Consider the following 18,694-nt stretch of genomic DNA (forward strand, 5'->3'; position numbering starts at 1 on the left):
CCTTGTGAACGGGATTAGTGTTTTTATAAAGTGTGTTTCTTCTTTCCTTGCATTGTGAGTTTGTAGTTAAATTATAGCAGACAGTGAACCCAAAGGTATCTCTTCAGACACCAAGTCTATTGACACTTTGATCTTCCAGAACTGTGAGGATAAGTATTTATGTTATTATTGCAGCCCAGACAAAAGGGTGATTACCAGTTTTCTAACTTGAGCAACTGTGAGGATTATGTTGGTGCTAGTGTCTGTGATAAAGTAGCAAACCTGAAAAGATATGGGGAAAGGGGTATTTGAGGCAAATGAGTCTTGGTAAAGGTGAGTATTTTTTCCAAAGTTCATTTCATCTCCCCATTTTTCTGATGGGATTGGATGTTTCTGTCTTATGAAGTTCAACCAGTGCCTTGTATATCCTTGATATTAGTCCCTTATTAGATGGGCATTGGGTGAATATCCTTTCCCATTCTGTAGTCTGTCTTTGTATTTCGGTCACCATTTCTTTTGAGGTACAGAAGCTTCTTAGTTGAAGATAGTCCCATTTGTTTATCTCTGTTTCCACTTGATTGGTCCTTGGCATTTCATCTCTTAAGATATCTTTAGCGTCTATGTTGTGGAGGGTTTTGTCGGCCTTTTCTTCAATGTACCTTCTGGAGTCTGGCCTGATGTTGAGGTCTTTAATCCATTTTGATCTGACTTTTGTGCATGGTTTAGATAGAGGTCTGAGCCCTTTTTCCCCCATTTTTGCTGTCCAGTTTTGCCAGCACCATTTGTTAAAGAGGCTTTCCTTGCTCCACGACACATTTCTTGCTCCCTTATCAAAGATTAGATGTTCATACATTTGGGGTTGCGTGTAGGTCTGCGGCTCTGCCTTTGTTCCATTACCATGCTGTTTTAATTATTACCACTTTGTAATAGAGTTTAAGGTAATAGAGGGGAAGGTGATCATTCCCATCTTCTTTTACTCAGTAATTGCTTTAGCTATTCATGGGGGTTTGTTGTTCCATATGAATTTCAGGAGTGTTTGATCCATTTCTTTGAAGAATTTCATGGGTATCCTATAGGGATCACATTGAATCTATATAATGCTTTGGGGAGTATTGCCATTTTGACAATATGAATTCTCCCAATCTATGAGCAGGGGATGTTTTTCTATTTCCTCGTGTCCTCTTTTATTTCTTGAAGTAGCATTTTGTAGTTTTCTTTGTAGAGAGGTCCTTTACCTCCTTAGTTAGGCTGATTCCAAGGTATTTGATTTTCTGAGGCATGATTGTGAACGGGATTGCTTTTTATCTCTCTCTTTCTTTCTTTCTTTCTTTCTTTCTTTCTTTCTTTCTTTCTTTCTATGTAGGGGCACTGCTATTTATTCAGCCACTGATTAGGCTGATTGAATTGGGCATAAACTCCACCTTACTTTTTTAAATTTTTTATAATTTTTTAGTGAATCACCGTGAGAGTAGTTACAAAGCTTTCGGGTTTAAGTCTTGGTCATACAGTGAAGCACCCATACCTTCACCAGTACCCATTCTCCACCCCCCAAAACCCCAGTATACCTCAATCCCACACCCTCCCCCTACCTGTGGGGCACATGATTTCCACATTACTCTCTCTCTATTTTGATCACATTCAATATTTTGACAGCAGACCCACCATTATTATTTGGGATTTTATCCCAACACTCAGATCTGCCGAAAAGGCAACAGTAGACAATTTGTTTTCTATTGCTGGTTATTAATAACATATGATGTCGTGTGGCTGCAGTAGTGGCCACTACGATTTTGAAATTACAAAATTTTAACAATTAAATCTGAAGGGATTTCTGCCAAAACCTGCGGGGTTCCAAGATTTGTTCTTGAGTCTCTGGGATCATGGCCGTTAAGTAGCTTGATCAGAAGCCAGAGAGGCTATTCGTGGGCGGCGACTCGGGGTCTCATTGTGGCGGGTAGGAAAGGGCTGGCTCCACACCCATTCCGGTTTGAGCCCATGTGTCTTATCACTGCGGGCCCAAACCTAACTGTCCAATGGCCTCTGGAGGATGATGGCCACTGGGCCACCAGTGGGAACAAGCCAAGGCACAAAACCTGTTCCCACCTGGGGTGGCTCAGTGCTGGTAACCTACTGCAGGGACCAGATGCATTTCTGCCAAAAGCTGCTGGCTTTCGAGATTTGTTTCTGAGCCTCTGGGGTCATGTCTGTTAAGCAATCTGATCAGGAACCAGAGAGGCCATACCTCCAATTATATAGCTGAGCTGGAGGTTTGTGGGTGTGTCTCCCACATACCTAACTTTTGGCCGTTTACTTTTTTGCTAATGTTGGCCCCAAGTTTTGGGGTCTGGCCAAAGGCACAGCAGCAATTTTGGGGTATCTGGAAGTCTGAAGGTGCCATCAGACTGATGATGCACTCGTCTTATAGATACCGATTGAGCTGCTGGCAGCACTATTCCCCCTTATCGCTTTCTCTCTCATTATTTGCATAGGAAAGCCATGGGTCTTTTGGGTATTGATTTTATAGAATGCAACTTGACTATACAAGTCTGTAGTTTCTTGGAGCTTCTTGGTAGAGGCTTTAGGGTTCTCTAAACATAAGTATCATATCATCTGCAAATAGAGCTTGATTTCTTCCTTTTCTATCTGTATGCCCTTAATATCTTTTTTTGTTTTTATTTTTATTTATTTATTGCTTTTGGGGTCACACCCGGCAATGCACAGGGGTTACTCCTGGCTTTTCACTCAGGAATTACTCCTGGCGGTACTCGGGGAACCATATGGGATGCTGGGAATCGAACCCAGGTTGGCCACGTGCAAGGCAAATGCCCTACCTGCTGTGCTATTGCTCCAGCCCCACCTTTTTTGTTTTTTAAATTAATTTCCTTCTTTCCTTCTGTTGTTGCTGGAATGTCTGAGTGTGGTGCTTTTGCATAGGTTGAGTTGCATAGACACTTGGTTATACTGATGGTGTTACCCGAACTCATACACTTGGTTGGGGTGCTTACACATGCATTAGGTTGCATTGTTCTGGAACTTATACACTTGTGGTACCCAGTGGCACTGTCACTAGGATCAGGCTTAATGATACAGAATGATGCCAAAGATTGCATTCAGGTTTTATGCCTGCAGTGCAGGTTCTCTACCACTGAGCTACATCTCTAAGCCCCACAGTAGGCATTTTTGTAGACATTGTACCACTGAGTCACATCCCTAGCAGCATAAGTAGACATTTATGAGGGGAATCAAATATTTGAGTAAGGTAAACACGATTTTTTTTTTTAGACTATGAGGGTTCTGCTGTAGGGAGTCCACAAAGAGTGTCTCATTGTAAAACTGAATGAGTGTGGAACTTAAGACAGGTTTAGAAATACTAATTCATTTAGGAATAGGGTTTTCATTCAAGAAAAAATGAGTAAGATGCATACAGACAGCTGAGGAAGCACCTCTTTTTACAGGGCCAGTGAAATACTTGCAAAGGAGATTAAAATGCAGACTATTGGGCACAAGATAGTATAGGGATTACAGTGCATGTCTTGCACGTGGCTAACCCGTATTTGACCACTGGTATTGTATATGATATAGGGATCACCAAGTAAGGAGGCACCCCTGAGCGGTAATGGGTGCTGCTGCCAAACAAACAAAACCCCAGTGACAATTCACAAAGTCAGGGTCTGTGAAACTCAAGGGAGGCAGAGTTGCAAATAAGGACAAAGTGGTTGTTGACTAAAACAAGAATTTTAGTATGTTGTAGATTTGACGTGTGACCTAAAGGGATATGTAGAATTAAGATTACTGTGAGCAGAGGAATAAATGAATCAAGAAAAGATAGTAAATTACAAATACCTTAAAGAATTTGTAAAATTCAGTGTAGTTGTAGTGATTATAAATTTGGAGTGTACCAGACTGTGTAGGATCAGGCCATGGCCTTGCTGTTGTTTTAATTTTGCAATTCAAGCAAATTTTCTAACGTCTTTGTACCTATGTTTCACATTTGCTAAATGGGAATACTAAAATGCTTGCCATGGGGGTGTTGTGAGGATTCAGGTAATAAGTATAAACCATAGAGAACATTGTTAGACTATAGAAAGTGAACAAAATAGTTAGCCATCATCATCTTCCATCATCATTGCCCTGGAGCAAAGATTTAAGCAGAAAATTAGATTGGAGAAATAGGCTGGAATCAGATAATGGAGCCACATATATTGTATAAAGTAGCTTGAGTTTTATCTTAAGAGTGTTGGGTGTTTAAGAATATACATTTACATTTTTAACCTCTGAATTATTTATTTTTTGAGTAACATACTACATGTTTAGGATGGCATGCTGCCACCATGTGGTAGTTCATTATATGTTATTACTATACTGATGGGGCTAGAGTGTAGCACAGTGGGTAGGGCGTTTGCCGCCAGTTCAATTCCTCCGTCCCTCTCGGAGAGCCCAGCAAGCTACTGAAAGTATCCTGCCTGCACGGCAGAGCCTGGAAAGCTCTCCGTGGCATATTGGATATGCCAAAAACAATAACAACAAGTCTCACAAAGGAGACTTTACTGGTGCCCCCTCGAGCAAATCGATGAACAATGGGAGGACAGTGCTACAGTGCTACTATACTGACAGAGTAGTAAAATCAAGGCAAAAGTCCCACTTTCTCTGTACTATTGCTGCAGCTTCATGATTTTTTCCTTCTTTTTTAGGTGTAAAATATTGACCTAAAAATATCTAAATGTAGACATTATTTCAGTAGGATTCGTTGCGGGGAGACACACCTAGTGGTGCTTAGAGGCTATTGCTCATTGTGCTCCAGGGTCGCTCCTGCCAGTACTCAGAGGTCTGAGAAGTTCCATGGATCCCACCTGGGCCTCTTTGTGTTCAGCCTGTTGATCTGTCTCTCTGGCCCAATTATGTTTCTTTTGTGCCTCCTCCCCCAGTTGAGTTTAAACAAGTGAAGGGGTGGGAGAAATATTGTAAAGATAGATTTCAAAGGAATTTAAGAGAAATATAATTGAATCTCATGAGAACTGAAGAGCCATTGGGACCACTGACATTTTCTTTATCATTTCTAATCTCACTTTCACAACATTTGATACTTGCTTCTTTTTAGATTTTTTTTGGGGGACTTGTATACCGTTATGTATGAGCAACACATACAGGCTGAGCTCCCAGATCTATTTTATTCAGTGGATTTTTTTCTTTTGTATGTCCTTAAAAATAAATAGAGAACATCTATTTAAACAGTGGAAACAAGGTTGAGGTTGTGATTCAGTGGTGGACCATGTTCTTTGGACGTGTGAAGTGTTGGGTTAACAATTAGAATTGCTAAAGTAACTTTAAACAGTTTCAAATTCTAAGTAACATCCATGTCAAATGAGAAAATTTGGGGTGAGAAGCAGGCCATATAGGATTTTTAAGATTTTCAAAGTGAAATAGTGCCTGGAACCCACTGATAAAGGTCACACATGCCCACATGCCACTTTGCATTGTTTGAAGCACTGAGTGGTTATAAATTATGAGTTCTTATGTACTAACTATTTTGTTTAGTGGACAGCTGAAGAAGTGGGAATATGTCAGTGTCAGTAGGGAAATTGTCTTTGGGGTATACAAAGGAAACTATTTCAGTCTGTAACAGGATTAGTAAGTTGATCACATAAATTGCACTTTATAGAAGATTTTAGGTAGATTTATATGATTGTGTCATGGACTGTTTTTAGAATATAAAATCACTGAAAATCTTCCTGCTAGAGGTATCTCTGTTATGGATTGCTTTAATACCATCTTCTTCCCTAATTTCAAGAGAAAAATTTAAATGTCTCACTTCCTTATCATGGCATGGAAAGATAGTATTGTGAGTGATATATGAGTTGGAAGCCCTGGCTGGTTCCCTCAGAAGAAAGTTTTGCATGCTTACAAAAATTTTTTTCCTTCTGATTTTTGGTCACTCCTGACAGTGCTTGGGATCTAATCCCACCCAACATGATGCTTGGGGTTGGTGTTACTTCAGTGGGTGGTACTCAAGGACCATGCCATGGTGGAGTTCAAATCCAACCTCTGGAATGCAGGTATGCACTCTGAATCTTTGAGCTACCACCCCTGCCGTGAAAGTTCAACACACTCTTAAAGATTATTTTGAAGACGGTTCTATGAAAGAATATATATAAGATATATAAAGAATATATTAGGAATATATGTATTTTTATATATTACATAGGAATCTGTATTCTTATATGTATACACACACACATATATAAAATAGGGCAGGGCAGGGAGGTAGCTTAAAGGGTTTGAGCTTCTGTTTTGCATGTGGGAGACCATGGTTTTAATCATACCACATGATCCCCTGAGCACCACACTGAGAGGAACCTCTGAATACCTCTGGTTGTACCTTCAGACAAAAGAGAACAAAACAAAGTATACATAGAAGAAACAATAAAGAGTATCACTTTATCTATAACCCTGTTTTAAAAGACATGAAATCTTCAGATATATTAAAAGATTTTCCAAGTCTATTGTAGTTAGCTATAATTTTGGATTTTCTTTATTGCCTTGATTTTTTTACATATATGCACAGATAATATGTTGGTTTTCCTGATTTTTGAATTCATGGTATTATAAGCAATCTTTAGTGTGTGTGTGTGTGTGTGTGTTTGGTTGTTTTTTTTTTTACATTCAGAATATGTCAAGCATGTGCACTTCTGCATAGTATTCTGTTGTAAGAACTTAACCTCAGTTTTCATTCTTTTTTGCAGAGGTTTGTGGTGTGTATATGTTCGTGCCACACCCAGCAATGCTTCAGGGCTTTTCCAGTACTGTTCTGGGAACCATGTGGTGATAGGGTTTGAACTAGGGACTCTAGCATGTGAAGCATGTGCACCACCCCTTTGGGTTGTTTCTAACCAGCCCCATTCAGTATGTATTCTTCTGTCAGTGAGCACGTGTGTGTGTGTGTGTGTGTGTGTGTGTGTGTACTGTCACAAATATTTACACTGTGTTAATTTTTGTTTGTGACTCAATATAGTGGTGCACGACATCTGCCATGGACCCAGAGGTGTGCAGGGATCATGATGTCAGAGTACTTTTGTCCTTGGGGAATAGTGATCATCTCAGGGATGAAGTAGATGGATTGGGAAGAGGAATTGAGGCCAAAAGCAAACTAATTTTTCTGTGTAGATTTGGATTCCTCACATAAATGACAGATGCTCTTGGATATCTGTTAGTGAACCTTGGATAACTGACAGGTTAGGCCCTTGATCTGACCAGATACAGTAATCTCTATTTTTAAGTCAGTATTTCTTGAAAACACACATTTCAGAGGAAACATACTCTATGATCTATGACCAGTGGTTTATAAACGGAAAAAACTCAGATGTAAAACTGGCGTGAATTTATGTTACAAGGAGAAAAAAATCATTTATTAGTTTCCTTGATTTGGATATTTTCTTACATTGGGACAATGTTATTTTTAATTGCATTTTAATGGGATTAATCGTCATTGAATATGCAGAGACTGGAAAAGTTAAGGGCCAAGTGCCATTCTTAGCATTCATCGTTAGCAGTAACTGAGGTGATGGCGCAATGAAACAGACTAATGTGGCATCTGAACAGTGAGGTGTAAATCTTGTAATTGTTGGCAGCTACACATATGGGGTGTGATAAAGCTGTCTGGAGAGGCTGAAGAAGGAGGCATATTCTTGAGATGGCATGTTTCTTGCAATTATGTTTCTATTCAACATTTTGGGATGAGCTTTTTTTGTGGGGGGGGTTACACCCGGCGATGCACATAGCTCATTCCTGATTCTGCACTCAGGAATTACTTCTGGCTATGCTCAGGGATGCTGGGAATCAAACCCAGGTTGGCTGCTTGCAAGGCAAATACCCTACCTGCTGCACTATCACTCCAGCCCCGGGGATGAGCTTTTTGATGTATGTATTTGTTAGTGCATTGTTAGTGGTTCATCTTTTATGAAATAGTGAAACTTAGAACTTAAATAGTGTTTTACTGCAGTCAATAAAAATGTGAATACAATAAAAAAGGAATAATGATGACAATTTATCAGTAATAATTTTATTAATGTGCATATTCTACAGATAGGGAGAGAGGCAGTGAAGATCTTTGAAAAGAGAAAACAATGGTTCATTATATCATAATATACCGGTAATCACTGTCAACATCTCATTTCTCTGTGTAAGTTTGTTTGTGATAACTTGACCAAAATGCAATTTTGTCATTTTTTTAAAAATCTCACTTTATGTTGAGAGCATTTTCCTCATAGTAAATTATTTCTTGAAATAGGATTTTGACAGCTGCGCAGTATTACATATGTGCAACATTGTAATCTTGACTTGTTTTTATTGTTGTTTTAAGAAACTATAAAGATGTTCTGAATTTCAAAGGAATAGTTCCCAAGGTTACTCATAATGGTGTGTCTTTTCTGTAAAAAATTCTTTTTTTTAACTCAAATTTTTTGCAAGCCTATTTCCATTTCCAACTTTTCTAGACTTGGAGTCATATTGGTAATGGTTTTCTGAAAAATCCTTATTCCCCTAAAAGTTTGCTTTCTAGTTAATAGTAGTAATAATATTTGACTTTATTCAAAAATAACAATAACATAAACCTGAAGCAGTTGTTGTGGTAAGTTTATGTATTTAGATGTGAAATTTATTCTAAAAAAATAGTTCTATTTTTTTCCTATGTTATTATCACCACTTCCCCTAATTTTCAAAATTTAGCAGGAGGTACATTTTAATTGTCTCAAGTCAGTTAAATATGTACATACATATATACCTATAGTTATATTTTGTTTTGGGGACAATAACCACAAGTGCTCAGGGCTTACTCAGTTAAAAAAATATTTCATAATGCAGAGTTCTAGTTTTTCTCCTTTATGAGAGTTAAAGAAGAGTTTGGGGCTGAAGAGATAACTCAATGGACTGTTCACCTGCTTTGCATGCCGGAGGTCTCTCTGCTTCTCAAAGTACATGATCCCATGTGATGGCTCCTAATTACTGCTGGGTGTGCCCCACCCCAAGCTGGAAAGGGAGAGGAGAAAGAAAGTAGACAGTTGAAAAAAGAATCAGAAAAAAGATGAAAGAAACCACAAAAGTTCTTTTATTGTCTACTTCTTTGTATAGTGGAAGAAGCCAAGTTCTACAATGGTTAAGTGACTTGTCCAGTGCCCATTCTCTAATTTGATAGTCCTGTGGATATATCCTATAATCAATTATATGTAGTCCATACTCTTTTTAAAAACATTTCCATTCAGCAAACACTTGTGCCTACTAAGTGCCAATGCAATGAAATTTTTTTTTAAGTTTAAAATATAGGTTCAATATTTCTTTTTTTATTGGATCACTGAGAGATACACAGTTACAAAGTTATTTATGATTGGGTTTCAGTCATGCAATGTTTCAACACCTTCCTTTCACCAGTGCACATTTCCCACCACCAATGTCCCCAGTTTCCCTCCCAACCCCTCCACGACCCCCAAACACTTCTCTCTGTCTCTTTCTTGGACATTATGGTTTGAAATACAAGTACTGAAAGGTTATCATGCTTATTCCTTTACCTGCTTTAAGCACTCAGTTCTTGTCTAGTGCAATCATTTTCAGCTATTACTGTCCTAGTGGACTTCTCTATCCTAACAGCCCTCCCCTGCTCCACCACTTGTAGCGAACTTCTAACCATGACCTGGTCCTCCCAGCCTATGTTTCTCCTGGCCTTGGGTATTAGTCTCCTACTGTTGTTTTTTTTTTAATATTTTACAAATAAGTGTACTCATTCAACGTCTGTTCCTATCCTTCTGACTCATTTCACTCAGCATGATACTCTCCATGTCCATTCATTTATAAGCAAATGAAATTATTATTATTATTATTATTATTATTAGCTTTTTGAGTCACATCTGGTGATGCACAGGGTTTATTCCTGGCTTTGCACTCAGGAATTCCTCCTGGCGGTGCTCAGAGGACCATATGGGATGCTGGGAATCAAACCCGGGTCAGTCGCATGCAAGGCAAATGCCCTACCGCTGTACTATTCCTCCAGCCCCATGAAATTATTTTTAAGAAATGAAAAATCAAGGCCGCTTAGGCTTGTAGAATCTTTTCTTTTCAGACATGAAAGTGTTCCAAAACTTCCCCCAAGTCTGTGTTGAGTGAGATTATAGGCTATAACTAGCACAATAAGGTAAACTATTGGTCTTTTCCATACCTGGTTTCCTTGGGTCTCTTTAGTACTCTTTTTCATTCTGTTTTCTGGGCCACATTTGTCAATACTCAGGGCTTACTTCTGGCTCTGCAGTCAGGGATCACTCCTGGCAAGCTCAGGGGACCATCTGGGGTTCTGGGGAGGGAACCCAGGTTGGCAGCATGCAAAGCTAGCGCCTGAACAGCTGTACTATGTCTCCTGGCTTCATTTTGGTTTTTATTTGTGATATTGTTGGAAAATATGCTTCAGAGCAATCTTAAAATATTGCTTTTGTTTCTGCTTTGAGTTGCCCTTTTTGAGCTCTATGTACAAATTGCCTTTGGGTCAACTGTTGTGATTTTCTTTTTTGTTTCCACAGTTAGGCCCCTGGAGTTTTGTTGTAATAGTCTGTACAGCATTCTTGTATAGTATTCGTTAAGGAATATTAAAATGGTTTAAAGGCAGCACTGAAAAGTACAGATTGTTACCCTAATTCTAATTAGGATTTCTTAATATTTCTACAGTTAAAAGTAATTTTACTTAACAGCTATTTTTGAAAACTGTAGCAAGTTACTGTAGAGAACATAATATTCTATAAGAGAACACGATATTTTGTTTTATTTAGTATGTTGGGTGTTTAAATTCACTCCCCTCCAGCCTCCTGGTCTGGTTAAAAAAGTGTTTATTAATTTAATGGTTTTATTTATTCATTCCATTAAAGTAAGATTGTGAAGTATAATGACAAATGAAAGAGAAGAGATCTGAATGTGAGGAATGCAAATTGGTGTGAAGGAAAAAATACTACATTTGTAGTCAGATGTTCTTATTCTTTTTAACCAAGATTATCATCTCAGGCAAGTAATTTGTATTTATCTTCAAAATTTCAGTTTCTTCATTCTTTTTATTCAATATGTCATAACCTGTATGCACATCTCTAACAAAATTTGTTTTTTGTAGGTTTTCTTTAGGATTCCTACTCTTTCTCAACATCATATCTTTTGATATATTTGTGTTTACATTTTTAAAAAATTGTTTTTTCTATCACCTGGATTATAGTTCACAAGTGGAGAGAAGGAGTGGAGGAGGGGAGGGTAAGGGAGGTCAGGGGGAGAGAACCTCATCATTACTTGTCTCTGCTATTAGGACAGACTGAACAATAGTTAAGTCAGTAAATATTTGTCACAACACAGACTGAATAATAGCAGCCAATAATCAAACCTGTTATATACGACTTGTTGTGTGCCAAGTTATTACCATCATAGATCTTGCCACAACCCTTGCAGAAAGCCTTCTTTAAGAAAATACGGACGTGACACCTCTTTCATGCTATATATGACTGAGTTCATGAAATTGTACTCTAACTTTTGTTTTGTTTTGTGTTTTCAATCACAACTATCGTAATTCTGGTACATAGTAAATATTCAATGGACAGTAAAGGAATAAAACCAATTCCTGTTAGTACCCAGTATTTATTTATTGGGTCTCCTAAATGGTTTTGGGGTACCTGGGAACCCTTCTAGAGAATTCTTGGCTGCAATTCAGTGCAGAGCCAGAGGATGTGGTGCTGATCTGGCCCTGTAATGCCAGGGATTACCTGGACTACAGCCTGCAGTGCTTGGGGGTCTGCAGGGCTATCCTGCATAATATTTGAAGACATTTAATCCCTGTACTATCTAGCTCCACTATTGGTTTACAAAGTGACATTAATGAACTTCCCAAGTTTTTATACATCATTTAAGGAACTTTTATTAATAATTTGCAGTTATAAATATTCAGGTTAAAAAATATTAACTATTTTCATGTAATCATTTATTTAGGTTCTTCTGGTCAGGGTAAAACATTTTCTTGAAATCTGATTCAGTTTTATAAGACAAAGTGTATGTGGACATATCTTTCCAGTACGTCTTGCAACTATTTCCATGCCTGCATATGCTAACATTTTTATAATTGGCTTCAAAGTGGCAAACACAGATGGCATAGTCTGAATTTCCAACTGTTTGGAATAAATGTTTTTCTAGTAATTTAAAATGTATCATTCTTGTATCAGATGATTAGCTAATTGAGTAGTTTCTGAATTTTGTTTATCTGCTAACTTCCTATTTTTCAAATATGAATCAAATAGATAACCATAAGATTTATGAACAATTTATGTAAAACAGAACTCTTGCTTAAAGTCCATTATGGACATTATGTTTTCAGAGAATTCAATTTTGTCTTTGTTGTCGTTGTCATTCTTTTTTCCAAGGGTTCACATTGTGCCAGGGCTCAAAGACAGTGCCTCACTCATGAAGACAGGCTCTACCACTCGACCCTTACCCCCAAACCCATAGAACATTTTCACACAGCAAAGCTGGATGTCTTTTATGTCACTTTAATTCTTGGATTCTGTGAAATTGTGCTTAAAATTTTTGCTGAATGATATTTCTACCTACCTGTAAAAGTGAATTATCTTTAAAAAATTTAAAAAAAGAAACAACTCAGTGGATCGGGCACTTGTCTTGCACACAGTCAACCTGGATTTGATCTCCATCACTACATATGGTCCCCTGAGCCTGCCAGGAGTGATCCCTGAGCACAGAGCCAAGAGTAGTCTGGAGAATAGCTGGGTGTGACCAAAGAAAACCAAAAATGCATCATGTATTAAATATTATTCTAGGATTTACATATACAACAATCAACAAAAGTCTCCTCACTCTTCTGAACTTTACCTTAAGTTTTCGGAGTTTACCTTCTGTCTGAAAAAATGCTTCTTAGAACCAATATCAGAGACCCAAAACACTGTCTTGGTAATTTTTCTGTCCTTAGAAGTGATTTGCCCTCAACACTGTAGTATAACTATTCTTTTACTTTTTATTCCATATCTACTTTTTATTCATTGAATTTACTTTTTATTCCATATCTACTATTCATTAAATTTTTCATCTGGATAATGGATGTTTTCATCTTAAGTTTTTTAAATCAAACTTCCAATAAGTTTTAGTTTCTTATTAATATATTTGGACACATAACTTGCATGTCAAACCTAAGTTGGAATTATTTATATGTATATATATATATCATGTAGGAGTACTGCTATTTATTCAGCCATTGATTAAACTGATTGAATTGGGCATGAGGCCTCCCATTACTTTTTTATTCAAAATGTTAATTTTATTTTATTGTCACTGCCCTCCCATTGTTCATCGATTTGCTCGAGCAGGCCCAGTAACGTCTCCATTGGAGACTTTTGTTGTTACTGTATTTGGCATATCGAATACATCACGGGGAGCTTGCCAGGCTCTACCGTGCGGGCGAGAGACTCTCAGTAGCTTGCCCGGCTCTCCAAGAGGGGCGGAGGAATTGAACTCGGGTCAGCCATGTGGCTGCGTGCAAGGCAAACGCCCTACCGCTGTGCTATCGCTCCAGCCCTTTATTGTATTATTTTATTATTATTTTTTCTCCTTTTTATTGATTCACCGTGAGATACAGTTACAAAGCTTTCATGTTTGAGCTTTGGTCATACAATCATTAAACACCCATCCCTTCACCACTGCACATTTTCCACCACCAAAATCCCCAGTATTTTCCCCCTCCCCGCCAACCCTTCCCCTGCCTGTGTGGCAATTTCCCCCATACTCTCTCTCTACTTTGGTTACACTTGATATTTCGACACCAGTCTCACCACCACTCAAACCTGCCGAAAAGGCACTGCTAGACAATTTGTTTTGTATTGCTTATTATGAATAGAATATAATGTCCAGGAAATTCTGTGTCATTCTCTTCTTGGAGCTCTAGTTTATAGTCTCTGGATCTTAGCCGTTGATGAGATTACATAGAGCTAGGGGCGGTTTATGGGTGTGACTGCCAAGCTACAGGAAAACTGGGGACCTTTGGGGAGGAGGCCCAGTCCTGATCCAAGCAGGCTTGGAGATCTCAGTCACAGGTTCCCACATACCTGGGTTTTCCTGCTGGTCTGCTCTCGTATGAGGTTCATCCCATCTTGGGTGAGGCTTGTCCGAGCACGGGGAGAGTATCCTTGTGCATGGTGGTGGTTGGGTTCTGGAGGCTTTCAGCTGCCGGGTGTCTGCTTGGAGTGGGGAGGGGAACTCAACCCACCCCCCTTCAAGGTGCCCAGTTGAAGACAGCCTACCATGGGCTCAGGACATTCTGCGGCGTTCTCTTCCGGGAGCTTTAATTTATAGTCTCTGGGTCTTGGCCATTGATGAGATTACATGGAGCAGGAGATAGTTTGTGGATGTGACTGCCAAGCTACTGGAAAACTGGGGGCCTGGGGAAGAGACCCAGTCCCAATCCAGGCGGGCCTGGAGATCTCAATCACGGGTTTCCGCTTACCGCACTACTGGCCCTAACTGTGTCTTTTGATCTCTTTCAAGATTTATGGGTCTCTGAAATAAGGCCAATATATTAGCTTATATAGCTGAGCTGGAGGTGGTTTGTGGGTGTGATTCCTACATACCAAACTTTTGGCTGTTTGATTTCTTGGTAAATTCAGCCCCAAGTTGTTGGGGTCTGGCCAAAGGCACAGCAGCAATTTTGGAGTTTCTGGAAGTCTGAAGGCAACATCAGGCTCCTGATGCATCTAAGTTGGAATTTTAAACAATATTGTTATTTTTATCCTGATACCCTCTGCCTGTCTGAATTTATTGTCTAGTAGAATAGCATGGAATTTAAAGAGACTTTTGAATCTTACTCTAAGTATCAAGAATGTCAATATTTTTGCTTGATACTGCATTCTTTCTAAGTCTTCTTTTAAATGATGAGTTAGACATTTGATTCTTAAAGATAACATTTTTGGAGGATATTTACTATCCTCCAAAATGGTTTAAATGCATATCAGTACCTTTATAATGAAAAAAAGGGGCAATTTATATGTTTCCTAAACAGACTTGAAGTAGACTGACTGTAGCCGCTCATTAACTGGGAAAAAATTATTTACTTATAATTTTATTGAATCACTTGAAATAGTTAAAAGCTTCAATGTTTGGGTTATAATCACACAACGGTCAAATGCCCATCCCTCCACCAGTGCACATTCGCCACCACCAATATCCCTAGTATACCCCCCCTTTCCCATCCTCCCCCTGACGCCATGAGTAACTGGGAAAAATTTAAATGTGATGTTTTTAATTCTATAAAGTTGGGGATTATATATTTCAGATATATAAATTGTGTCTTTATTAAGATAGCAGTACATGCTCAGATACTTTATATCTACAGTAGAAAATAAGCATAAAGTAAACTGATGTGCTTAGGTCTGGTATTTTTCATATTTTAATAGTAATGATAACAGTTTTTAAGGTTATATTAATACTTGTATCATAAGAAATTCATTGGATATTTTATAATTATCTAGTTAATTACATGTAATTTACATACCGGTAGCACTATTTTTTTTTTTTTTTTGCTTTTTGGGTCATAACCAGCATTGCACAGGGGTTACTCCTGGCTCTGAGCTCAGGAATTACCCCTGGCGGTGCTCAGGGGATCATATCGGATGCTGGGAATCGAACCTGGGTTGGCTGCGTGCAAGGCAAACGCCCTACCCGCTGTACTATTGCTCCAGCCCCTTATTTTTTCTTTTGTTTTTGGAGTCATACCTGATGATGCTCAGGGATTGCTTTTGGCGGGACTCAGGGACACATATGTGATGCCAGGGTTTGAATCCAGGTCAGCTGTATGCAAGGCAAATTGCTTACCTGCTGTAAAATCTCTCTAGTCCTAGATGCTTTTTTGGGAGACCTTACATCTGTTCTTACTGTGTTTTTTTTCCTTTCAAAATGATTTAAAAGTTCAAAATAAATATAGGAACCAGTAACTACTAGTATTTCACGTAGAAAATTTATTGCTTAAAAATGTCAATTTCAAGTGAGTCTAGAGAATTCCTGTAACCTCAAATTCAGAGATAGGATAAAGTTATTCTGGTTACAGTCTTTCAGAGTTTATCTGTGCTTATGTGTATATACGTAAGAATTCATTAAAATGCACATTGCACATTAAAATTCAAGGTGAGTAACAGTTGTTGAAGGCTCTGAGCCTGAGACTCATCCTATATTTGTTAAAAAATAGTGAAGCTAATTTTGTTTCATTAAAATGATTTTATTGCAATATTATTTTTGACATGACTATTGTCATAAACATCTTTATCAATAATGATATACTTTGATATTTTTAAAATAAACTTAAAAAAATTAATTTTAGGCACTATGAATTACAGTGCTGTTAGTGGTGGTAGGACTTTTCAGTATTCCAGCACCACATCTCTAGTTAGAGTGTCAGTTTCCCTATATCCATGGTCCCCTTCTCACATCTCCTCCTTCCATGTTAAGTCCAGTTCAGTAAATAAGTTCTGAAGTTCTGTTGTCCCTGGAATTTGTTAGTTCCTTATTGTGTCTGTATCCCACATATGTGAGAGTTAATTTTGTATCTGTCCCTCTCATTCTGGCTGACTTCATTCAGCCTGATACATCCACATAGTAGCACCTTGCGTGATTTCTTTTTCCTTATAGCTGAGTACTATTCCATTGTGTCTGTAACTTGTTGTTACTTTATCAAGTCGGTTGTTTCTTTATCAATCATCTTCTCTTTAACACTTGGGTTGTTTCCAGATTGGGTTACTGTGAATAGTGCTTCAATGAACATAGTAGTGCACATGCCTTTTTGAAATGGTTTCGACCCTTGAGGTAGATGTCAAGAAACAGGATTGTTGAATCATATACTGTTAATGATAATATTTGCTTTTATTATGTTATTTTCATTGAATTCAACTTTGCACAAAGTATATAACACCTCTGATTTTAGGTGGTGAGATAATTTGGTGATATTTAGTCCAGTATTAAATAACATTGGATAGTATTATAAGAAAGGTGTTCTTCCAAGTTCATTTCAGTACATCTGTTATGACAAGCCAAAAGTCTGTTTGAAGCTCAGATGATATAATTCCCTTTTAACACTTGTTTCTCTTATAACCTGCATTAATACTATCTAAAATTTGAAGACTGTAGTTTAATTTAATTGTATTCATTTATTTGAAAGCAATCACTTTCCATACATGATATTCAAAGTTTCCTTTGAGGATAAATTTAAATTAAAAATACACAAGTTAAGCTTGTGTTAAGTAAATGATAAATATTGGAAGCCCTAGAACATTGTAGACTCTTAATGAGACATATACCAGTGATTAAATGCTGGAAAGTACTATTGTTTAATATTTAAATTATTCTAATTTTCTCTATTAGAAATAAGACCAGAGCTTTCATTTCTATATCTTTTTGTGTGTACCAGTTATATTTAGCATAAATTAGAAGTCCCATATGACAGAAATGAATGCAATAAAGTGGAAATTTATGTACCAGGGCTGGAGCGATAGCACAGCGGGTAGGGCGTTCGCCTTACAAGCGGCCAACATGGCCGACCCGAGTTCGATTCCTCCGCCCCTCTCGGAGAGCCCGGCAAGCTACCGAGAGTATTCGATATGCCAGACACAGTAACAACAAAGTCTCCAATGGAGACGTTACTGGGCCCGCTCGAGCAAATCGACGATCAACGGGAGGGCCTTTACCTTTACCTTTACAAAACAGTGCATTTAGAGCTCCTATGTTTATTTTTTAAAAAATTTTTTTTAGTGAATCACCATGGGGTACAGTTACAGACTTACAAACCTTCGTGTTTACGTTTCAGTCATACAATAATCGAGTACCCATCCCTCTACCAGTGCCCATTCTCCACCATCAATGATCCCAGTATCCCTCCAACCATTCCTCCCCCACCCCCCGCCTCTGAGGGAGGGCATTCCCTTTTGTTCTCTCTTTCCTTTGGGTGTTGTAGTTTGCACTAGAGGCATTGAGCGGCCATTATGTTCGATCTATAGTCTACATTCAGCTGGCATTTCCCAACCCCAGTTGGTCCTCCAAATACCCTTTACTTGGTATTCCTGTCTCTATCTGAGCTGCCTTTTCCTTTAGCAGTTGAGGCAGGCTTCCAAGCCATGGAGTAAACCTCCTGGTCCTTATCTCTACTATTCTTGGGTGTTAGTCTCCCATTCTGTTACTTTATATTTCACAGATGAGTGCATTCTTTCTAAGTCTCTCCCTCTCTTTCTGACTCATTTAACTTAACATGATACTTTCCATGTCGATCCATTTATACGCAAATTTCATGACTTCATCTTTTCTAACAGCTGCATAGTATTCCACTGTGTAGATTTACCAAAGTTTCTTTAACCAGGTGTCTGTTCTTGAGGACACAGTTTTTTCCCCAGATTTTGGCTATTGTAAACAGTGCCACAATGATCCTATGCTTATTTTTTAAATAATCTCACACCCAGAAATTATACTCTCAACAAATCAGAGGAGAATGTTTCTCTTATTTTTTTGTTTTAGATAATGATGTTTCCTATTCTTTTCAATATGAATGAATATTCAATTCACTTTAAGTGTTCATTCAGAAATACCCGATTTCTTTTTAATTTAGTAGTTATCCTTACATTAATAATAATGTTTTATTTTTAAATAATTATTTAATTTTAATTTTATTTTATTT

General features: G+C 38.1%; 1 protein-coding gene across 7 annotated transcripts in view; it reads left to right on the plus strand.

The window, feature by feature from the left end:
• The window catches only part of AKAP9 (A-kinase anchoring protein 9), a 153,745-nt gene that overhangs the window by 13,072 nt on the left and 121,979 nt on the right, over positions 1-18,694 (plus strand). The gene's annotated exons all lie outside the window — the stretch shown is intronic.

Source organism: Sorex fumeus, unplaced genomic scaffold (genome assembly GCF_029834395.1).
Source record: "Sorex fumeus unplaced genomic scaffold, SorFum_2.1 ptg000037l, whole genome shotgun sequence".
NCBI classification, from domain to species: Eukaryota; Metazoa; Chordata; class Mammalia; order Eulipotyphla; family Soricidae; genus Sorex; species Sorex fumeus.